The sequence below is a fragment of the Gobius niger genome, assembly GCF_951799975.1.
Source record: "Gobius niger genome assembly, chromosome: 2".
In the NCBI taxonomy this organism is placed as follows: domain Eukaryota; kingdom Metazoa; phylum Chordata; class Actinopteri; order Gobiiformes; family Gobiidae; genus Gobius; species Gobius niger.
This window is the reverse complement of record NC_136853.1, coordinates 16,559,057-16,584,593: the sequence shown is the minus strand read 5'-3', so window position 1 is coordinate 16,584,593 and position 25,537 is coordinate 16,559,057. Positions and strand designations below refer to the sequence as shown.

The 25,537-nt window shown below is 41.4% G+C and overlaps 1 protein-coding gene across 1 annotated transcript in view; it reads right to left on the bottom strand.

Moving 5' to 3' along the window:
* The window catches only part of strbp (spermatid perinuclear RNA binding protein), a 104,150-nt gene that overhangs the window by 47,802 nt on the left and 30,811 nt on the right, over positions 1-25,537 (bottom strand). The window contains exon 2 of the mRNA XM_079582592.1: positions 24,296-24,390. The gene's annotated coding sequence lies outside the window, so the exon portion shown is untranslated. The remainder of the gene's footprint in view (positions 1-24,295; positions 24,391-25,537) is intronic.

Genomic DNA, 25,537 nt, shown 5'->3' with positions numbered 1-25,537 from the left:
AAAGTTTTAAACTCATTGTATACAAGATACCTCTATTTACTATATAATTTTCACATTTCCGGTCTATTCTGCACACCCTGAGTGTTTCTCGAGAGCTGATCTAACAAGTGAACTTCTCCATTGTGAGCTCAATAAAGGATTATCTTATCTTATGTTAGATTCTCAGTGTGGCTTTGGCCGAGGTGTCCCAGCTCCTCAGTGCGTCTGGACCAGGCTCGGTCAGGACCTGGGGCAGAGCTGGTGCCACACTCGGTATGGCTTTTCCTGAGACCTCAGTCAAGTACAAAACATAAAATTGCTAAATTTTACAAATAAAATATATTGTAGAGTTATCACTAAGCATACTGTGTAAAACGTAGTCAATGAAAGCCAGTTGGATGAATGCGTTTCATTTGGCAGCAGTGGTGAGCACTCCAGCACTCTGATAGATGACTGGGAGCCTGCCAGAGGCTGGAGCACAAATCACGCTGCGCAGCCACAACAAAAATCTGACGCCGCTCAATAAATCACACAATTATTAACATCTCACTATTTTATGAAAGCACATCACTGTTTTAGGTGTTTCTGGGACAAAGAGACAACCGTAAAATTGAATTTAAATGGGCCAAAGAATGAACGAAGGAAAAAACAACAACTATTGGATAAAAGGGATTTTGCAGCGCTAAAAAGGAACAGGCTCAGCAGAAGCGAATGCCCTTTTCCTCCCAGCACATTGCTTGCTCTTCACAGATGTTTGTGGAGCTGCTGGTTGCTGTCAACCGCTCTGATTAATAGCTCTGTTCCATGTGACATCCGCAGAGAGCCTCCTTATCGGTGCCCGGGGTCTACAGGGACTGCACTATGGATTGGGAACACGGGGGAAGATAAAAGGTTCAGAAAAAGGGATTCCGTAAGAGGCACACAATAGACTTAGACGTATGTGCAGCTAAACAAATCAAATGCAAGCGTGTTTATTGCATTTACAATTTATACTTTCAAAACAAGATTTAATTTACAGTGCATAATGTGTCACGTTATAAGAATGAAACATGAACAGCTTTGTTGATACAAGAATCCCCTACAATTCAGAATAAGTTTAAATTAGTGTGAGCAGGTTTAAATAATAAGGCCCTAAATGCATAATAGCTTTGTGATTCGCTAACATTGCAATATTCATTCACTTGCAATTGATCTTGCAGACAACCATCAAATATACATCCTGTAATAATCCACCAGCTCAAAATGTAAATGTATTTCACATGCAAGGGCATCCTCGAGGCTTTATAGGCAACAAGAGAACAGTGAATAGTTCATTATTTTCTATATGTCGATGCCGTCATACAGTGTCTGATAAAGTAAAGGATGAAGAATATGTATACGTTGCATATAGTAATAATTGGGCATTTCAGGAAGCAAGTGCCAACAATCCAGACCATTTTTCATGATATTTGTAGCACCACAGCACATACTATGTTATAGTTATGGACACATGCTCTGGCTTGTTTGAAAGGTGAGACTTTAAGCTAAAATCCAAGCTTAACAGAGGCTAGTTTGATCAAAATCACTGTTTTTTTTTTCTAGAAAGGGAGAAAACGGGGGTTTTATGCAACTCTCTCCATTCTGGTTAACTCCTCTCTCCTCCTCTCTCCTCCTCTCTCCTCCTCTCTCCTCCTCTCTCCTCTCTGGACTGACACAAACGTGATGGGAAGAGGCAAATGTTATATTAATATTTCCGTTTCAAGTAAATTTTCAAGGACAACATTGTCGACACATTTTGAAACACCGCGTGTTATCAATCGCTCATTATCACGTGTGCATTTAAACAGCCTGGTTCTCGGATTGAAGACTTTAACAGGATGTTTCTCAGCCGTCCTTGGACCGATTTTGACCATTTAAAAACTCAGAGAAACGTTAAAATCTCAACTGTTTCGATCTGTCCATGGTCAAACGCGGTCCAGAGAGCGTCGGGTTTACAGCTTCGCTATGCAAAAACACGCCCCCCGGACTAAAAAAAAGAAAAGAAAAGAAACGCAATGATATATATGAAATGTCCAGATCTTGACTTTTCACAAGTTTTTGATCGTCATTTATTTCACTTCTGTTCATCACAGAGCTACCAAAATAATTTAAAAAACAAACAAAAGCAAAAACGAGTTTTTCCGTTTTTGGCACTCAATGTGTTAACTGCAGTTACCGCACACTTTCCTTCTGTTTGGTGCGTGCCGAGCATCAAGTCACAATCTTTTATTGCGCTTTCCCGATGAATCACCCAAACAAGACAGTAACCTCAAGAAGGTGTAAATTTGGATTTGGCACCTCTGACAACACTCATTTATTTCAAACCTATTTTAAGCTCAAGTGTTGTTGTTTGTTGTCACTATTCCTGACGGTGTATTTTTGGCCCCTGCCATTTCTCCTCAGATCATGTTTAAACACCCCAGAAGTGTGCAAATAGCCTGGACTGCATATTAAAGGGGCTTGTAAATGTGGCTTGCCCAAGGGTTACCGATGCCACAGTGTTTGCAATTGGTGAAACATCTACAAACACGGGGAGTAATGAGATGGACAAATACGCACACGCACAAGAGGAGCCAAAAATAATGAAACGGCGAGATCCAGTCGGGGCTCTATCAGCAGAATGCATGCAGGCTCACGCTCACATAAAGCTGTTGTTAAGAAGGCAGTCATGCGGTGGTAAACAGGTGGTGGGAGGGACAGGCCTATAGGGAGACAATGATCTGTCTTTGAGAAATGATATGGCATTACACAAAGACCATGCATCCATTGTTTACAGTGTGAGATAGAAATACACTACACTATATTCATCTTATTTCTCATACAATAGAGCTTTAAAATTACACTTAAACGGCTCAACTCTATTTGCACATGAAGTGTAAACAACTTGCAATATGAATGCATAATATACAAAGGGAAACATGAGAATTATCATTGTTTTGATCCTTTTTGTGATAATTGTGTTTTGTACAGTTCTCCGCTGTAGCTGTGTTTGATAAATGGATCCATGCAGGGCTGTTGAATAACAAACAACACTATACAACACACAGTAATACAATACATAAGAAATGTTTGTATTCACCGGCAAATGGACCACATCAATACAAATAGTCTGAATGGGCTAAAAAGTAAGTTGCATGTTGAGTAACTGCAAGTGTTGAAGATTCATGATCATACATGTAATTAGTGCCAGTGAGTGGCCGCCAGTGTCCATTAGGGCGAACGATATGGACAAAATTTCATATCTCAATATTCATGCCAGATATCTCAATATCGATACGATATAACTATGGGTTAGGTGAAAACCAAGCATTTTTTAGAAAAAAAAAACATAATACAAAGTGCAGTTTCATTGATGAAAATCTATATTGTCTATATCTTACTTTTTCGATTTTAATGTTTTTATCTCGATATCAATATGATAACGATATATCGTTGCTTTTTTAATATTAATATCTTGAATGTTCATATCTCTATATCGATACGATACATCTTTCAGCCCTAGTGTCCATATAAGGTAACTCATATTTGTTGTTGCCATCCTTTGTTGACACTGTGTACGACTCAGTGTGTCTTTAAAGGAACAGGCCACCGTTTTTCCATACTGAGATACGTTCTTACCTGAGCTTAGACGAGTTGTTGCGTACCGGTCTGGTCTTTGTGTGTGTGCTCAGTCACATTTAAAAAGGGATACTATATTGTGAGGTGTAATAATACTTTAGGAGCACTTTGACGTCCACGTAGTCAAGTCGAAGTGCTCCTAAGGTGTTATTACGCCTCACAATCTAGTACCCCTTTTTATCCGCTTAGAAAATCGACAGCTTTAATGTCGATCTAGTTGCGCGAATAGACTTGGATCGTGTAACTTTTCACGTAACTGTATTTAAATTGGGAAAACGTGAAACAGCTTTGTTCCTTCTAACTTCACCCCCGTTTGGAGCTATAGGAATATGCTGGGAGAGGCTAAAACAACGTCTTTGGTCTATTTAAGTATTTAAGCTCACACTCAAAGACCAGACAGGTACCCATCAACTCGTCTAAGCTCAGATAAGAACATATCTCTGTATGTAAAAAACGGTTGCCTATTCCTTTAAGTTGCCCCAAAGGGATAAATGAAGTATTTTTAATTAATTACTCCATTAGAAAATAGTTTTTGCAGACTTGAAAGGTGGTATTATAGGAAGCTGTGATCATCTGTGCCTGTACTTCTCTACTCCAACAATATTAGTGGATGGTTGCCCTCTAAACCTTTTGACTTCATGAATGGTTCAAGCTGAGAAAACCTAAACGAAATTCTATCATTTTTCCTTTCATGTTTAATGCCTTCATTAGGACTGTTTTGGCAATTCACACTGGGCCTCTCTGAGTGAGTAACAGCTCATTGTCTGCCTCGTCTTTCTGCTTTCTCATCTCAACTTTCTTTTGATGTTGACAGAATAAAAAAAACAACTACTTCAGATCCTCAGAAACCCAGTAATAAGAGATATTCAGATTGATGATAATGCATTGCTTTATTCACTATACTTGGGTTGCCTTATTTACTGCTATAAAAGTGATGGCTTTCTAATGATGGCTACGCTTTAAGAATATCTGATGCAATCACCCACATCACATGTCTACTTTGAAAAAACAAAACACCATCTTGTTTAAGGTATTAGACCCCAAGTACCAGCCAGTGTCCCTCCTGTTATTTTAATATTTGATTCATGTGCAGAGGCCATTCACTCTGAATTGAAGAGGTACAAGAGAAGCCAGTTCAATTACGCCCCTGTGGAGGTGACTCAGCCCGTCCCGCAGTCAGGAAAAGACAATGTGATTCACTGAAAGCGCAGAGAATCATTGCGAACAAGTGAATGTGCAAATGGAGCCATCAATGTAATATAAAAGGGATTTCAGAAGATTGACCAGCACCGACACAGGAGAGCTCACTATTTTTTTAAATTATAGACTGAAGACAGGGGCACAGGCTCTTCTGACAAAAGACAGAGGGGTTGTCTTTCTCCATTCATTTCCAATTGATGTCATGGGAAGGTAAAGCTCCTGTACTTTATTTCCCTCTCCTATTTATTTATTGACTTGTTTCTTTGACAGGGAAAGTGCAGCTGATCCAGTGCACAAAGAGTTTACACCTTGTCATCGATCACAACTTCAGTACCTTGTATCAGAGTACATTTCTTCCATAGAGTATATTACAAAGACTAGAGTTGGGCAATAAGTAAAAAAAACAAAACAAAAAACAAACACGTTGGGGCCACTGTGTGAACAATTTAAACTCTGCTACATGATCCTCTCACTGGAGAAAATAAAAGCATAGTGCAGATTTAAATGTACTTTGGGCATGAGGTGGTATACGGACATCTAAATCAGGGGCAGGCAATGTCAGGCCCGGGGGCCAAAACCGGCCCTCCATCATCCAACTCTGGCCCTCGAGATGATTTTGAGAAATATTGTGACCCAAATCAGAGATAAAATGCCTGTTAAAGTACTCTACAAATGTTAAAAATACTGTCAATTCCTTAAAATGTCTTAGCAAAGCACCCTTTTAGGCTATAATCCTAAAAGAATACTCTAAGAATACTAAGAAATGACTTAAATCTACTTGAATTAAGAGATAAAATCTAAAGATTGAGTGGATTTAGTCTGACCTTAAAGCAGATAAAACCCATTCTTGCCAATGGAACAAGCACAAGTTTTTTCTTAATTCAGATTATTTTGTATAATTTCAAGTGAAAATAAATATTCTTTTTTACAGTAAAAGTTGATTTCTTTGATTTCCAGTGGGATTTCTCTTTGTTCAATTGGCATTGGTGTTTTTATCTGATCTTAGATTAGTTCAAACCGACTCAAATTTAACATTAAAAAACCTTTATTCAAGCAATTTTAAGTAATTTATCTAATTTACGACAGACATTTGTCCAGTGTGTATGATGTACAACACTGGCATATGTAGAAAGTGATGCTTTACTTAAATTGCTTCAATTGGGGGGTCCGGCTCTTGGTCTTTTGACGATGAAAAATCCCGGCCCTACACCGAGCAAACTTGCCTACCCCTGATCTAAATCATTACCAGCTTGAAATATTAAAATACACAATCCTTTTGAACATCCAAATTCTCATCTCCTTGATATGTCCTTCAAACAGTCTATATAGCAGTAGACTGGAAAGTGGCTGCTGTAGTGACTCAATATTCAAATCAGGTGCTAAAATTAACATGTCCAACTATCAACCTATAAATAAACTTCCCACTACACCAAAAATAGCCAAGAAGTGGGTTGTCAAACTGTTGACAGGAAATTTGATGTCAAATCCTACGCAGACACGGGAGGAACATACAAACTCCACACAGAAAGGCCCCGTCCAGATGGAAATCGAACCCGGGACCTTCTAGCTGTGAAGCATGACCACAAACCGCTGCATCATCGTGCCGTAGCGATGTTGGTTAGTTATGCTAATGCGTGTCAATGTTTTGTCAACCACATTAGGACGCCATTAGAATGTGAAAGCTCTGGTGTCACCATGCAAACATACGGATGCAGTTAACAGGAACATACACAGTGACAGCCTCGCCAGCCGATACTGTAAGCGTGTTTACATTCAGTCTGCCCAATTACAGTCCCTGCAATGACATGTCCCTAAATGTGTATGGACAAAAGAACAAGGACACACAGGCAGCACACAGACACAAAGCAATTACGTCTTCCAATGACTATCGCACTGATTTCCCCACTGGTGTCAACTTATGCACCTGCTCGAGTCCAATTTATCCCATACTTCAGCCGCGATGTCGGGACACAGCTCCTCTGTGTTAAGCCGACAGAGCTGCTGCTTTCAACTGGATCGGCTCAAAAACAAGCACATCATATTATTTAAAAGGCAACATCAGTATGCATCTTTTAAAGTGGATATAATGTCTATATTATAGTAGTGGCTGACAATATAAACTATTTTCTCATAGCTATATATTGAATAAAAGATCCTCTGTAGCCTATTTCTACAGCTTCTATTACAAAAGTGGTGCTCTGTCGTTGTGGGCAGTCCCAGGGAAAAGAAACACGATGCTCGCACCACTGCAATACGCACAATAGACTAATTAGGGCAGCTGAAATAAAGCAAGGAAAGTCTGGGGGCTGCAAGCTGAACACTGGACAAATGCCGCCTTTTGATGGAGTTGATGAAATGATTTGAAAACATCAAGCTAAAAGCAAGCGGAAAGAAGCAGCTTAAAGGATGAACTATAAAGATGAGCTAACAGGGCAAATGAAATGATATGCTAACTGGAGCTGGCAGTCACATACTACAACCGTCTTCAGAGGCGAGCAGTCTGTTCACGTCACGTTAGAATCAGAACAGCTAAATGAGCGAGGATCAGCCCTGGTCTGACACACGAGCAGGAAGTCAACAAGAGCACGTGGGCACGGTGCAGTGTGGGTGGAGACATTGGAAAAAAAAGCTATTTGTCTGCATGGAGTTTGTTGGTCTTTATCTCATTGTTTAGTTGGAGCTCCCTCTTCAGGCAGCAGAGGGGAGTATAAATATTTAGGCTATCGAAAAGCTTACAAGCAGTAACCTTTTGATAGCTTAAGTGCAGAATCGCTAGAGCGGCCCCGGGCTTTTAAAGTAGACTTCAGTATTATGCAACAAAATCCAGGAGACAGATCGAAGCACTTCAGCAGGAAAAGGACGTCTTCAGTAAACAGGATTTACCAAAACTGTGTGAATGACCCAAAATACTACTCCAGGTATAGTGTAAAGTCGATTTTGCACAGTGTGTGAGTGCAGAGATGAGCCGTTTATGGATTGTCAAAATGATAAACTGCATAATGTATTAAAGATGGTAATGGGGATTGACAATGCAGCAGTGATTAATGTTGTGTAAGGTGAATAATGTTCAGCCCAAATCTTTTTTTTTTTGTTGCCGAATTGACATTTTCATCTACTCATTTTCTGTTTTCATTGCCGTAGTCCTTCAGTTAGAAGGCTTGTGGTATGCTCAGAATGAAATGCCACATTATTCCCTTATATAACTCTTGCATTATATAAATATCATTGCAGAGCCCATCTCTCTGCAGTCTGAAAGTGAAATCATAGCATGTATGTTCAATTTGTCTGGTTAACTACCTTCAAATTCCTTCCAAAATTAAAGGCAAAACTCAACGATTTTTCTGAATTGTGTCGTAAAAGGACTGGAGTAAAAGTGCAACCAATATTTTTGTGAGACACTGGCGTTGTTGACTCTTGGTGCTCAGTGAGAGAGGTCAAAGCCCTGTGTATTGATGAGACGGCAGAAAGCAGAGGAAATGCTGATGTAGCTGGAGGGAGGGAGATAGATAACATTGACAGGGGAGTGGAAGTCCCTCTGGTCGATTATTAAAATGGAGAAAGCTGCAGATCCTGCTGACACTGGGTCAGACTGGAGAGGATAGGTGGATGTATCCGGTACCACAAACATGTGAGTAGACAGGGGCAGGGGTATGTGACATCAGGCCCAAGGGCCAAATCCAGCCCTCTGTCATAGATCCATTATATATACTTTACTTTACTTCCTCCCACTCCTTTTCAAGTTTATGCACAGTATTATGTATTTATGGAAGCATGTGGAAATGTCATGAATGCATGTTAAAAATTTGCAAAAGCTGCACATGTTAATGTAAACAATAGACATGTGTATTATGTAATGTACATTGAAATAAATAATCGATCAATTAATAGACAATTAAATGTAAGCACATGTCAATATGATTACACCTGGCAGGGATCTAAACACCAGTTAAAGAACTACAAATAACTGAAACAGCATCAACCTCTAGTCAAGTCTACAACAACAACAGTGTTCAAAAAAAACAATTACAAGCCATTTTCATCACAAGATGCAATTGAAAATGCACAACCCGCAATCAGTCCTATTCAACCTATTTGTACAGTCCTGTGGAACAGTTAAATACAATTTCTAAAAGGTCACATACTGTATAGTTGTGTGGGGGCAGAAAACACAAAGAACTTCACAGCAAGGAGCCATTCAGACATTTATACATTACTGTTCGCAAGGCGGTTTCAGTGAGAGCTGGAATCAAACCACCGACATTCGCAGCACTGGGGGAATTCTCTACCAAATGATGATATTTCTATATTGTTTTTTTTCACAGAATTCAAATTAATTTCAGTAATAAGCGAAGGACAATAACACAATTACAATCCACCGATCACAGCACTCCGCTCCCACAGCAACTTCACTCAACAAGGGAACACAGTATGGACTCTTGGAGACGCGGGAACAGCAATTACCATTTCAGTTTTGAGACATGGGATTTATCGGTCTATCTGTGAGGAAGGTAAAGAGTCCATATTCATTTCATTGAGAGGTCCTGAAGTTCATTTCAGCGAACACGCTATTTTGATGCTACTTTTCTGCGTTACATCTGTGACCTTGACATTGCTCTACTTGTTGTTGTCATTATGTTTTTGGGAGAAGCTCATAAAAAGGGAATGCCGGAGTGTGTCCTGCGTCAGTGTGTACACAAATAGAGTGTATCGTACTGTGCGTGTCAGAATATTGTGTATATTGTGTGTGTGTGTGTGTGTGTGTGTGCAGGGCCCTGCTGTGCTGACTTTCAGCGGGAACAGATGGCAGTGCCAGGACTGCGTCTCTGAAAGGACGTGTGAATGTGTGTGCACTTCCTCCTCTGTAATTCTACAAATATCCGCAGCCCTCTGTCTCTCAAGTGTTTTACATAGAGCGCGCGCCCCGACATTCCCACGACGATTGTCACAGTAAGTGATATCCCAGCGGTCTGTGGCCTACTTGTCTCCTCTATTGACACCTAGCGGCTTAATCCTACTTGAAAGCCTTTTCATTGCTAAGCTTGTGTGTGCCAACACACAGACAGTCACATGACGAGCCTTTTCAGTGGTTGTGCCAGGGAGCCTAATATAACGTATTAATCACTTACACAATATAAACTATAGATCCAAATGGTGCGAGTCAACACGGAGAGTACATATGTTGAGCTGTTTTTTGCCTTGGAATCCAGTCCCAGTGAAAGAGCAACATGCATATATCGGAGCCAATACTGGAAAATACCATATCGGGTACTGGCTCCAAATATCCGATACTAAACAGATACCTATTTAGGCTCTTACTGCTTTAAAAACTGCTTTCACCAACTAGTTCTCAGTGAATATGGGCATGCTGTGTCTCAATTTAAAGGCCAGAAATCAATTGCAGACTTTTAACCTTGGCAAAGTTTTTTGATCGCTGGTGGCGGTCAAATGGTATGCCAATGCTAGCGACAACTAATCAAAGCTGGGACAGAAAAAATAATTGAATCACCGGATAAAATAAAATAGTCTCTGCTGGAGTGGCCAATGCACATTTTGTAATGATTTTATCACTTCACGCTGTGAGTTAATGTAACTTAAATAGCCTAAATAGGCTTATTAGAAGAAAAGTCCAGTGATACTTCTATAATGCTTTTTTTTTAAATTAGTTTATCAATAGATATAATTAATTATTGAAAGATAAGACTTTATTGATCTCACTCTAGAGAAAAGAGGGACATTCACTTTTTTCACTCACAGCAGCCATTTTTAAGAAGGTCTCTTGGTATTGGTTAAAATCAGATATCGGCAGACACTCAAACCCCCAGTATCGGCATCGGTATTGGAAGCAACAAGTCTGAATCTGTGCATCTTTTCCAGAAATAGAAGGATGACATTTAACATTTATAACAAAACAAAAGAATCCGAGTACCTAAACTATAGGTTTATATCATGGCTGTCAGATCCAAACTTGAGCTGAATAAGATCTACACAAGGGTCTAAAATAGGTCTAACTCATGGCCCTAGAGGCCATAAGCGCCACTGCAGGTGTCGTAGCATGTTACGTTTTTGTACTCATTAATTGTCCGTGAGAGTAAATACTACGCTGACAGAAAAGACAAAGGGAGAGAGGGATATTGTACATCCAGTTACACAAACGTGGCTGTAAATACTGTTTAATTAGCACTAGCCCGCAGTTAGCTTTGCCCGTTAGCCTTTTAGCTTCTTCTTCGTGATTCATCGTATTAACACTTGTATTACCCCCAGAGGGTCTACGGAAAGGATTTATTAAGGGAAACAAGTTACTTAGTACTGCTTTAAGTAGTTCTTAATGACTAATACAGAGCAAAAAAAAACGCAAGAGTACCGTCTAAAGCAGCCGGAGTAACTACAGTCGGAGAACACTGACCTATGCATCAGGTGAAATACATATAGAGTACATTACTTTACCTCCTTGTTAAAACAATACCTTTTCAAATACTCCACAGTCATTAAGGGGGCTGACCCATGACTCATACCGAGACTGCTGACTGGGCACAGAAGGTGCTGTTGTGTCAAATTTGAGGTGGCGCTTAACGTCCCAAATGGGTCAGAGTGGGATTAAAATACTTCATTTGGTGAGAATTGAGGTCACAAGTTCTGAAGTGTGCGAAGTTTTAAAGCCTCCTGGTGCCGAGACACCAGAGGACAGTGTGACAGAGGTAGAGACAGATGTGCACTGCTAATTCGCTAATGGATTTTACCCCTCGCACAGACCCACACACACACACCTACACACACACACACACACGCACAACACTGCCTTGTTCTAGTAATGAGGTCCATTCTCTCATTAAAACCAGCTCAAGTGCAGCAGATGAGTGGATTAGAGGAAGGCATTATGAAATCCCAAACACAAAATGATCAGACACAGGAAAAAAATAAACACTGATCACAGCATTTTAAAAGAAGGACAACCTTTCGTTACTTCCTGTAGAATTATTTATTAAAGTGGTCCAATTTAGCGGGTGCAAAAAAGCTAAAATGCTGTTCACACTCACAAATACAGCTTCTGCATTTTCTTGGCGATCAATGCTGTTTTCCCTGAATTTTGTCGTAATTTGTCAGTTGCTTTTGGATTATAAATTGCAATGAGTCATGAAGAGTCTGGGGATGTAAAATAAAATTGCAAAACACAAGAAAATTAACATCGAGACATCCATAAGAGCGGCACAATTATTGTAAGGAATAAGGGAATTGACTCACTGCCATACAGCTGAAAAAGAACCGTTTCTATAAAGCTATTCTGTTGGAAATAACAGGACAATAGGGTTGAGAGTGTGCGATGTTTACATGTTAATTAACAGAGAACCAGCGCCATTAGAGCTGGTTCAACTTCAAATGTTGCGTTGTGTGCCAGCTCGCTCCCAGCTCCAGCGCAGCTTCAGCAGGAGCACGTCAGTGACTCTATTCATCCCAGGTCAATTTGGGCAGTGTTCTGGGTGATAAGGCTGTTTGATTACACCCTTCCTTCCTGTCTGTGTGGCTCAGGGGCGAGGGCGGACCGGCCGTGGAGGAGAGAAGGAGGCAAGTAAGCCGTGGAAAAGGAAACCGGGGGGTCAACACAGAGAGAGGCGGAATAAGAAGTGACACAGATGAACATGAGGTCACGGGTGCAACGCGAGGACAGAATCTGTGAAGTTCATTATGTTGAGGCAGAAGACTATTGTGATATAGCCTGGCTAACACCAGACTAAAATCACAAGTGATATTTAGTCTGGGGACCACCAATTCATTTTCTCGTAGGAGAGGTGTGGTTTACGATCGTCCATACTCGTTTATTGGGCGATACGAAAAAGAAAAAAAAAGTCTATCATGCGTCTGCACGTAGCCACAGCCAATCGTATCATCGTATGAGATGACGTATGACGTATCCGCTGTAAACTTTTGAGCTAAATTATTTAGAACAAGGTCTAAAGCTTGATCGAACAATAGCATCGCGTCTGCTGCTGTCACGTTGGATCCGTAAAATAACTTTTTTTTTTTTATCCGTAAATAAACTACAAGCTTTCGAATAGCGCGTCATCGTCTTGCGTCTCTCCTCGTTCTGTGATTGGTTCCCAAATCCACCGGAAAATTGGGCCATGGTCTCCAGGCTGTTGTGCAGTTCGAAATAATTCGAGCGCACACAGCAGCCTGGTGTTAGCCAGGTTAATTGTGATATACGATATTATTGAACTCCTTAAAATGCCACAGAAACAAACTCTAAATCGTAAAAATGACAGTTGCGCTCTGTTTGAAAGCTTAATCCCACAATGAACATGAAATACAATGAGACACAGCTTACTTTTGCTAAAAAATAAACTATTGAAGTAGAAAAAATGCAAATAAATGTACTGACGATAAATATTGTGCCCAAAATTGCAGCGTCCATCTGTCGTTTATTGAATGATGAGTTGATATAGTAATTATCAGTCCTATAAGCAACACATGCATAATGGCTTCTGTTCCCAATACAAATTTATGTTAATAGACCATCACCTTAGCAATTAACCTCGAGCTTAAAGTTGTACAGCCAACTTAATGTAAAACGTTAGATAAGTATGTGAATATGTACAGGATTTGAATATATATTGTATATTTGTACAATTGTAAAGACTGCACATCAATTTGTCATGTATTAATAACTTAATAAATAAATTCAATCAATCACCCTCTTCTAGCCTTTGTTTGAACAGCGAGCTCGAATACTAAACAAACTGTGAACATATAGACAGGTGATCGGTCCCAGAAGCTAAATCTAGCCCTTTAATATTGATTCAAAACATTAATTCTAGCCCCAAGATGATTCAAGATATATAATTTCATCCAATTGTGAGCTAAACACTTGTTAGAGGACTCTCGCCTTGGAGAAACCCCAGATCTACCTATAAGGTGTCTATAATGTACAATATTAGCATCCAGCACTTGCCTACCCCCTGATGTAGAATAATGGTCCTGTTATTTGTCCATTTTATCTTAAATTACAATTTATTTATTTATTTATTTATTTATTTATTACTGAAATTGCACTTAATTTAAAATTTATGAATTACTCATAATGTTCAAATGTATGCTTTACAACTGCACTTCAAGTAAGCCAATCTGACATACAATATTTTGAAGAGTCAAGATTTGTACCACACCCAAAATATGTCTCAATTAGTGGTTGGACTCAAATAAATGCTTTAATCGAGTTAATATGGCCCTTAATTAATGAATCAATCACAATTAATTGCATTTAAGCATCATTCATTTAGGGGTTGCATTTATTTTTGATGCTTCTTTGTATTTTCCTGCATTTGAACTTATTGAAGTGACAATGAGAGGCCACTTCAAAGACAATAGCCGTTTATTCCGTCCTGCCCCAAGTCATTGGAGAATGTTCATTTTAAATACGTTTATGTAGGCTTAACTGTGTGAATGAACAACTCCGATTACATATACTCAACATGATAGTAGGGTTTGCTAATGAACATGTCACTGTCATCTTCCCAAATGGGGTAAAAACAATGAAGGATAAGAGGTCTTTCACAGTCATTAGAGCCCAGCACTTTAACGCCAACAGTTAATAGGATTCAGCCGGGAGAAACCATAACACAGTGACTCACACACCTCCTGTCACTGAGCGCAGAAAACGGATTCGGTTGCAACACGGCAGCGATAGACAAAGGAGGGAAAAGAAGCGCGAGGAAGATTCTGCCTCAACTTTTCCCCTTGGGACTGGTCGCCATGGATACGCACGCATTTTCACCTGAAGGTGGGACAGATCTTCACACGCACACACACAGACACACACACACACACACACACACACACACCTCACCACTGGGGGATGAGTGAGATACAGACGTGCAAATTCAAATGTTTCAGCACCTTGTCAGTGATATCGCTTTTGACATTCTGGATGCAATTACAACAGCACTTGCACCATATATAGTCGCGGCAGGCTGCGAGCCGCCTGCCTGCCACCCGATATCTCACAGATAGCAGGTAAAGAAGAAGAAAAAAAGGTGGCCTGACTTCAATACTATGATATCCGATGGAGTAATGGAGAAGGAACAGGAACAAATGGAATCGAAAGACTATAGGCTCTCATCTTACCAGCAGACAATCAGGCCCCATGTATATTTCAGAGGCTACGGAAAACTGTGACAATGGCCCGGCGTGATCCAAGATTAGTGTAGGGCACTTTTAATGAGGAGGAGGGCGCGGGGAGGATGGGGTTACCGGGACGGACAGGCAAACGACAGGATCACCTGAAGGCAATTTGTCCGCTTTCGGTAACAAACCTCAAGGGAGAGGGCAATGCTAAAACTAACTGATCTGCCCCCGCCGCGTATGTTTTAGTCGAACTCTTTTAGTGCACAGGCTTCATTCAAATACTTAGATGATGGAAAATAACTCAACAAGCAACAAAAAAAACCTATACGAAGCAAATATTGTAGATAGATATAGATAAATATATTCAAAGGGGCCGCACAATATGCCCACCGCGAAGTCTGCACTTATATAGGCAGAACAATATCTCGTCTCCGTTATTTATTATGCACAAAACATGACTGTAGTTGTGATTATTATATTAGTTTTGCAGGACATAGTTTTCTCTAAGTTGTTCATGTTTCCGAATTTGTTAAAGAAAAAAAAAAAAATATCTTAAAGGAACAGGCCAACGTTTTTGCATATTGAGATATGTTCGTACCTGAGCTTAGACGAGTTGATGCGTACCTGTCTGTTCTTTACACGTGTGCCCTCAGTCACGCACAAAGACCAAAGTGTTGTTAGCATTTAGCCTCTCCCAGCATATTGGAACCAAACGGGGGTACTACATTGTAAGTAAGGGGGTACTATATTGTAAGGCGTAATAACACCTTAGGAGCACTTTGATGTCTGCACAGTAAAAAGAAGTCGAAGTGCTCCTAAAGTGTTATTACGCCTTACAATATAGTACCCATTTTTATCCGCTTAAGAATATGGACATGTTTAATTTTGTGTAACTATACTTGGATTGTGTAACTACTCGCGTAACCGTATTGAAGTAGGGAAAACGTGGAAGAGCTTGGTCGCTTCTGACTTCACCCCCCTTTGGTTGCATAGGAATATAGGAATAGACCAGACAGGCACGCATCAACTCGTCTAAGCTCAGGTAAGAACATATCTCAGTATGGAAAACCGTGGCCTGTGCCTTTAATTGCTTGCATCAAATGTGCACCATATCTCTATGGTATCTATGGCGATGGTAATGATGATTATACAACTGTTAATCAGCTAATTTCATATACATAGCTTGTGTTTGCAGCGGAGTGAGTGATTGGACATTCTGTGCTGCTTTGGCTGTATTAGTGTGTATCATGTGTTTGGATGGCGGGGGGGTCGAAGGGAGAGGAGAGCAGCTGTGGGAGGATCGGGGTTTCGGGAGGGTGCGATTGGAATTTGTACATGGCATTTTTCACTTGTATTTGTATATGGTGACTTTTATGACATCTTTCTGACCTCACGATCACAGAAACACGTGTAAAAGGAAACTTTCAATAAAATTATAAAAAACAAAACATCTGCTACATGTCTTGAAGCAAGAAACCAAGTTCAAATTTCCACGCTCTTTTTAGTTAACAGCAAATTTGCATCGTTGTGTCTGCCTAAAAGCCTGGCACTGTAGGTGAAAGCAATCATTTGAACATCCTTCATAAAATGCAAAACAAATAGTTTCCCATTTAAATCAGTTCAAATTAATTTCCTGCAATGTCTTGGAGCTGTATCGTGTGTCAAGGCAATTTGCTGAGAATGGAGTTGTTCCTTTAAAGTGCGGCACACACAGAAAATACAGCACTATCACTTCTTGAGCTCATATTTGCATGAAAAAAACATCCAAACTTATAGCAGATGAATAATTTAGAAGGGAGAGGGGTGTGGTAAAGGTTGTGCTTGACAGCGTTGCAATGGCCGAATGTGAATGTGCGTATGTGAGGGAGATGGAGAGATGCGCTCGGCTGCACACACTGTCAAAGTCACTGCGTTCTCAAGGACACTGCGGCTCCGGGCGACCGTCAGAGAAGACACTGACGAGGTTGGATGAAGAGGAAGGAAGAAAAGCAGCGAAGGCCAAAGCAGAAAAGACTAAATACACAGAAATGGAAGAGCAGGCGGACACCGATTGAAAAGTGAGAGAAGGAAATTGACTAATCCAGCCCGATCTAGTTAAAGGAATTAAAGGGATTTGCTGCTCTAAGTAATGCAAAAGAAAGTAGTAGCACTTTAAAGGGATATTTCAGGATTTTTTACACAGGGCCTCATTTCCTAGTTATCCAAAGTGTTGCTGATTTCTGGAGATATTTTTTTTGTAATTCAAGCAGTTCTTATATTTGAAGAGTTTCGTGGCGCTAGGCTAATGCAAGGCTAGCACATTTCTACGATATCAGCTATCCTGCATTAAAAAGTGTCTGACCCGCTCCACAGAGCACCTGAGGCAAATCACTTATAACGCCAGACTAACCATATAAATGTCTGTGTCGATAGAGTAATTTTAACCATTTTGCATGTAAAATACCTTATATTTGAGCAGCAACAGCTTCGTGGTTGTATAAGCTACGCAGCGGCGGAGGGATCTGCTAGAAAATAGTCCCTCAAAATGCATTTATATCGTTAGTCTGGCGTTATTGTGGAGTGCGTCAGACTTTTTTTGATGAAGGCTAGCTGATACCATAGAAATGCGCTAGCCTAGCACAAGCCTAGCACCGCGTAACTCTTCAAATACAAGAACTGCATGAATTACAAAAAAAGAATATCTCCAGAAATCAGCAACACTCTGGATAACTAGGAAATGAGGCCCTATGTCAACAATCCTGAAATATCCCTTTAAGACCTTATAACAACAACTAATTTACATACACTGTTTTAGTATTCAAAAGACAAAAACACTCTTCATTTGTCATTAAAAATACATTCACGCAGTTCGGACAAAGCTGTTTCTTCTTCTTTTCTGTACTTCCTGGACATAAGTATTTGCAGTATTGTTAAAACCTAAAACTGTCCTCCACATTATACATATCAGACAAAATCGAAACCAGGGCTAATGGTCAGAATCACCTGGTTGGAGGATTCACCAATTTCCAACCTGCTAGGAAAAAAGCCCAAGAACAAAGCTTGTAAATCCAACAAACTCAAAAGTGATCCAAATTCAGAAACGAGTTCAACTGTATTACAACAATGGCGGCCATTACAAGGTGTTCCAGGTTGCCAAAGAAAACACAGCATAAGACAAACTACAGCTGCATAACTTTAATTTCCTCTGATTATTTCTCAAACTTTTATCGCAAACTTAAGGCAGGTGTCAGACCGCAGAGATTTCACTTCCACTCATCACTTCCACCAGGCATCACTGTCACTTTGTCTTTGTACACACAGCGGCACCTGGGCCTGTTGCGGTGATATTCATGAGTTTCCTCATTATAATTCCTTGTGTCATGCACGAGCACTTTTTTGTTGTTGTTATTTTTATGCAGTGTATACCCTGGCTTTGAGGCGGCGCGATTCATGCGGATGACTTTGGAGGACAGCTCAGCACATGACAGCACTTAGCTCAGTTTCCTGCATGGATTTTAGATTGGTTTATGGACCAAATCACTGCATACATGACACTGCATCCGACGTGGCTCTGACACTCTATGAGGAGCAGAGGAAGCCGCTTTTTTTGTGAATTGTTCAGACTCAACCCCGATGCACAGAAACCTCTGCAGAAATCAATTATTTACACCCGAGCGTGCACTGGCAGAACCCGCCACTCTCCCGCTGAGATGATACTGGGGAAGGCCACAGGGTGAATTGCATGAAAGCTGCTTAACATACACAACAAGGCAGTTTATCACAACAGTGAGTGACCCCAGCAGTCCACACCGTCCAAAGATTCCTGACCACGTGAGGTCTGATTTGCCACAGTAAGCTGCAAAACAAACCCCAGAGAACCAGGGCCAATCTTGGATAGACCGATTTATCCCTGGTGTTTACTAGTGGTAGAAAATAGCCAGAGAAGCGTTTTGTAAAGCTCGAGTAACCCTTTGTATTCAGTCTATCTCCTTAATTACCTCAAAACATTTATCCTCCACCTACTCATTTGTAAGTGCTTTGAAACGTGTTTACCATAATAAATCCTTTACGTAGTCCCTCTGGGGGTAATACAAGTGTTAATGGGGTAATGGGGGGTCTTTCATCTCCCCCTGGTGTCTCTGGCCAGAAAACCACAATTGCAACTTGGCTGCCTCCAGGTGAGAGCCACCAATACACACTAATGGCAGAAGCTAACAGGCTAACGGGCAAAGCTAACTACGGGCTAGCACCACTTAAACAGTGTTTACAGCCAAGTTTGAGGGAAAAAATATCTCTCTCCCTTTGTCTTTTAATGCCAATAATTTGCAGTACTTGCTATTAGCTATATTTAAATAAAATGATTCCTCCTGTGCCAGTTGAGAGCAAAGATGGGTAGAGTAGCAGTTAAGGCCCAAATATTTACTCAAGAGAAAATAAGTACTTGGAGAAAATGCTACTACTACTGTGTGTACTGAGTAACTGTTTGAGCTCCATAAAAAACATGTCTAAAGGAATCATAATGAAGAATTAAGTAAACAAAACACGAAATAAACCTGAATACACTTATGGGGCGGCGGTGGCGCAGATGGTAGAGCGGGTCGTCTCAAGATCGGAAGGTTGGGGGTTCAAATCCCATATCCTGAAGACGCACATTGTCGTTGTGTCCTTGGGCAAGACACTTCACCCTCCTTGCCTCCAGTGTTTGCGTGCATTGGTGTATGAATGAGAGTGTGAATGGGTGACTGGTTTCTTGCTGTAAAGCGCTTTGGGTCTAATGAAAGTAGAAAAGCGCTATATAAATGTGACCATTTACCATTTAAAGAAGTACTCATAGTGGCACGGGGCACTATTTTTTTACTCAAGTAGAAACAAAAAGCACTGTATGAAAAAAAATACTTGCAAAAGTAGTTACTTCAAAAAGTTACTTAATGTAACGGAATACTACCCACCTCTGGTCGAGAGTCCTGGCGTAATGCACAGGACAGTCATTCCGGAGGCCTTTTTATAATATTATCTCCCACAATTCCACACTGTTGATAATCATTGAAAAAACGATTACAGTATAGGCTAAAAAACTGATTCAAATGAGTGAATTTGAACACATCTAATTTCAAAATAGCTTTATGTGTATATGCGTGATGTGAAACCACTAAAAAGGACTTGTTAATATGTTCTTATTATAGCCAGACCTGTGTGTTATTTTGTACCTGACAGTTTCGGCAACTGTGGCCTTCCTCAGAGCTCGTTGCTATGACGCTGTAAGAACATATTAGCATCATTACTAGACGACCTAATGAACCTAAATGGAGGACTGCAAAATGTTAAATTATATGAAATGAATTACATGCTGCTATAGTGGAACCCTAAATGAAATTGGATTTTAACAACAACAAAAAAAGACAATTTACAGCCGGCCTAAGGCTTTGCATGAATTAGACACAGTGGTGACCTGCATACAAAGGTGGCAGAGTTAAGAACATGGAGCGAGTGGTAGCAGCAGTCCTTCTGTTAATTAATAAACACAATTCCAGGCAGTCATCTGACCATTCAAACTAACCTGATCACTGCACAGTCAGAAACCATGAGCTCAAAACACATGGCGGGTGTGCTTATCCAATTTGGGACGCGCTAAATGTGCGAAAGGTTAAAACAGTTTGGGCTCCATGGAGCTATAATGAGGTGTTTCCTAAGAAAATACCACGTTTTGACACACCACAAGTGCTTGGTTATTTTCGAGTCAATTTGCATGTGATTTCAACAAGGCCAACAGTGTTCCCGGTAGCGTGTAACTACACCACGTCCTGGCACGGCTCATCCCGATCGCAGACGTGAGATTCATTACAAATATTTTTAGTGCTGTATCGAGATGGCTGCAGGATTAGAAAACTAAATATTATTTCTGCTATTTGAAGAGTGTTGGATTACTGTGTTTTCAGATCAACATTCCTCAAAAATACAAACATGGGACTATTTTCAGCCTCGCGCCCAAAGAAGCAATATCTACTGAGACCCATCACTGCACTGTGTACCCAAACCGCCAATGTGTGCACCATGTGTGGAAGTCACTCTCACTGCAGCCTCTTCCTCAGAGATAAGCCAGTTAGCTAAAGACAAATGGATGCGCTTTATAGTATATTTAAAGGGTTACGATTACCGAACCGATACTGGTTTCGGATATCGGAGAAAAAATACAATATCAGGTATCGGCTACAAATATCCGATACTGAACCAATACCAGTTTTGGCTCTCAACGCTTTAAAAACACAACTTTTGGGCTTGCTGTATATAATTTTAAAGGGGAGAATCAGGAGAATTCAACAGCTGAGTTAGTTTTAGCTGTATTTATGATCGCCATGCAAGATTCCGTGGTTAGAATCAGTATGCTAAAGGTGCAGGAGCTAACGCTAATGCTAATGAAAACTAATCAAGGCTGGGTCAGAAACTATGGTATATAGAAATACCTAAAGTAGACGAATAAAGAAATAACTGATCTAACATATTTGTAATGAACAGATCACTTTATGTGAGTTGTTTATATTAATGTCACCTAAAGCCTGTCACATACCCAAAGATATTTTGTGTAGAAAAGTCCAGTGATCCTTGCTAAGGCAAGACACTGCAGGTGAATAGAGAAAAATAAAAAATGTAGAGACTTTTTTTTTTATGTAGAGAAACTTTTGCTGAATATTACTGATTACTGATTATTACTAATTCAGTAATTTTATGTTTTAATTTCAAAATAAGGCATTTTGTGCATGAAAATGGCCCAAATTGTGTATATTTTGTGCAACGAAATCTAAATAATGGACTGAGCCGGATTAAAATGTATGGTTTGATTTAATTGAGTTACTAACTAGTATTAGAAACTAATATTTTTTCAGAGCGGATTTTGGATATCTTCTTCATTTTTTCTATAAAATAATAAGTGAATAAGTGAAAAAATCTGTAAAAACTCAAATTCCACCTTGTTTTTTTCGGTTCAAAGCTCAATAAATCAGGCTAAGAATTAGATATTAATAAAAAAAAATCTTAAAAATCTGGTTAAAACCAAGACTGGAAGGTTTGGAGTCTGTGGGAGCAACAATAAGGGCTCACCTGCTGCCCAATTTCCTTCTAGATAGATAAATAGATAAAAATCTCCACTTCGACCACTGCGTGAAAAATCAATACTTTAACCTGCCGTGTCTCGCTTTAAATGCTTATCCTAGAGTTGATCAAGAGATGTTATTGATAATTGATCTGTCATATCATAACAATAAAATATGACTTTACTGATCTTAAATTGGGAAAAAAGACTCAGTGAAAGACATTTTTAATAAAGTCTCTTGGTATCGGTAACCTATTGGTAGCCTCCCCGGTAAGGTCTATTCCGGGGTGCTGGAGAGGAGGATCCGGCCGATAGTTGAACCTCGGATCCAGGAGGAACAATGCGGTTTTCGTCCTGGTCGTGGCACACTGGACCAACTCTATACCCTTCATCGGGTACTCGAGGGTTCGCGGGAGTTCGCCCAACCAGTCCACATGTGTTTTGTGGATCTGGAGAAAGCGTTCGACCGCGTCCCTCGTGGTGCCCTGTGAGGGGTGCTCCGGGAGTATGGGGTCCGGGGCCCTCTGCTAAGGGCTGTCTGTTCCCTGTATGACCGCAGCAGGAGCTTGGTTCGCATTGCCGGCAGTAAGTCAGACCTGTTCCCGGTGCGTGTTGGTCTCCGCCAGGGCTGCCCTTTGTCACCGGTTCTGTTCATTACTTTTATGGACAGAATTTCTAGGCGCAGCCAGGGGCCGGAGGGTGTCCGGTTTGGGAGCCTCAGAGTCTCATCTCTGCTGTTTGCGGACGATGTTGTTCTGATGGCTTCAACGAACCAGGACCTCCAGCACGCACTGGGGCGGTTTGCAGCCGAGTGTGTAGCGGCGGGGATGAGGATCAGCACCTCCAAATCCGAGGCCATGGTTCTCCACCGGAAAAAGGTGGCTTCCCCTCTTCAGGTCGGTGGGGAGTCCTTGCCTCAAGTGGAGGAGTTCAAGTATCTCGGGGTCTTGTTCACGAGTGGGGGACGGATGGAGCGTGAGATCGACAGACGGATCGGTGCGGCGTCAGCAGTGATGCGGTCGCTGTATCGGTCTGTCGTGGTGAAGAGGGAGCTGAGTCGGGGGGCAAAGCTCTCGATTTACCGATCGATCTACGTTCCCACCCTCACCTATGGTCATGAGATTTGGGTAATGACCGAAAGGACAAGATCGCGAATACAAGCGGCCGAAATGAGTTTCCTTCGCAGGGTGGCTGGGCGCACCCTCCGAGATCGGGTGAGGAGCTCAGTTACCCGGGAGGAGCTCGGAGTAGAGTCGCTGCTCCTTCACGTCGAAAGGAGCCAGCTGAGGTGGCTCGGGCATCTGTTTCGGATGCCTCCTGGTCGCCTCCCGCGGGAGGTGTTCCAGGCATGTCCTAGTGGGACAAGGCCTCGTGGAAGGCCCAGGACACGGTGGTGGGACTATGTCTCCGAGCTGGCCTGGTGTCGCCTCGGGGTCCCCCCAGAACAGCTGGAGGAGGTGTGTGTGGATCGGGAAGTTTGGGCATCTCTGCTGAGACTGCTGCCCCCGCGACCCGGCCCCGGATAAAGCGGAAGAAAATGGATGGATGGATGGATGGTATCGGTAAATATCGGATATCGGCAGATACTCAAATCCCAGTATCAGTATCGGGATCAGTAGCAAAAGGCTGGATTGGTACATCTCTAATTAGGATCAAAAAACAAAAACAATGGCACTTTGCTCATCACAATTATATTCTAAAACAACCTCCACAATTACTAGTGCTATAAAGGCTGATTTAGCAGGTGCCAGGCCATCCCAGCTAATATAAAGAGCTACGATCAAGGAAAAACATTAAAAAAAACATGCATATCTGAGATGGTCAGTAGAGTATCTGTACAGCTAAAAAGCTGATGCAGGAGGGACAAGCACCAAACACAAATCTGTAAATCTTAAGAACAGCCACCCGACCACACAATAATCTGTTACTGTCACATAACTTAGCCAAAAAGGAGGTTTCTTCTCCTCAGACGGGCGCGTGATTAAATTTAACCCTACTCTCACAGTAGCGCCCTGTCCGCTGGTCTGTGAATGCCCCCGCCTGTTCACGCTCTGCTTATGTTGCTTGTTGTGCGGCAGCGAAATAGGACTCTGCGTCTCCAGCTCAGCGGGGGTGACAGCCCCAGCTCCGGGCCACAGGGCCGCTCTTGTGTTCCAGGAGACGCTGATCGAGCTCTTCCCCTCAACCGATCACTCAGCCAGCGGTGCACCTTTTCACCCGCAACACCGGCGCAAAAGAAATCTCCACAATTGTCTGCAGTGCCAAAGATAAGGATGGATTCCCTATTCACCCGCTCACCTCCTTCTGTCCTCCTATCCCGATCTGATCTGTCCGCTCCTCTCTGAATGTCCCGCGGCCAGTGTGATGTCTCAGGGTGTCACCGCGTTCAGCACCTGAGAAGAGAGGAGTTTGGGATGGTTAACCAACACCATACTGACCGCATTTAGGGGTCATGTTGTTGCTGAGGTAACACAGGCGAAAGCAAATGTGTTTACATAAAAAAGCTTGGGGCATTTACCTCGCAGCAAGATGGATTACAAGAGGGGGTGAGACCCACAGGCCAAGCGGAAGCCCTAACAAGAAACTGTAATAAAGTGGTGCTGACTCACTTAAGAAGACACGCACTGCAGACTCATATTCGTTTCCTCTCTGTTGCCCACCGACAGCCAGGAGGTATTCAAAGCTGCCACTGGTTGGTAGTTTAAGTTAACTATTTGTAGAGTTGTTTACTAGCTTACGGAGCAGAAACTAAGACCATGTGCTGGCAGTGGCTCCTCCAAATTAGCATTAGCTACAAATATGCGCTTACTCCAGCAACTTTATTTTCACACCGACAGCCTGGTAATCACGTTACTGAGACCAAAACGATGTGAAGAAGAGCTCAGAGCCTTTTTATTTTATTCATAAACATGGGGATTATTCTGAATAGATAAATAATTTGCATTGGCCGGCTGTGTTAGTTCATTGCCAAATACATATTCAAAAACTGGATTCACTCATTTTAATTCGATCAGTTCATTACAGGTGATTCTGTGCTCTATAAAACAGTGGCTGTGGTGTTTTAAGTTGAACATATAGATTTGGCATGTAGTTAAGTTTGTTGTCAGGTGACCGTGACAGAAAGCCAAGCAGTACAGTAACAATTTAAACGGTTAAGCACGGTCCAACTTATTTTCTAGCTCTCACAAATCTTCTAGCCCTGGCTTTGACGTGCTGGAGCTCACGTTACAGCCGTGTCACTGAGACGTGAGGGTGGCCACAGTGGCACCTTGAGCTCCACTGATCCGGGCTCCGCTTCTCAATGGTAGCCAACTTATAAAAATAAAATAAAAAACTGAAACGTTAGAAAACTGTACCAGAGAGCCATTGGTAATTGTACTTTTGCAAAAAATATGCATATTGATGTAGCACAAAGCATCAAAAATAGATGGCAGAAAACTGGACATGGACTCAAACCCCTGACGCTGATAGGGGCTTTGTTCCTGACTGGTGAGATAGTGTTTTTGCTGCAGTCAGGCCTTCAAAAACAAAGATTTGTCA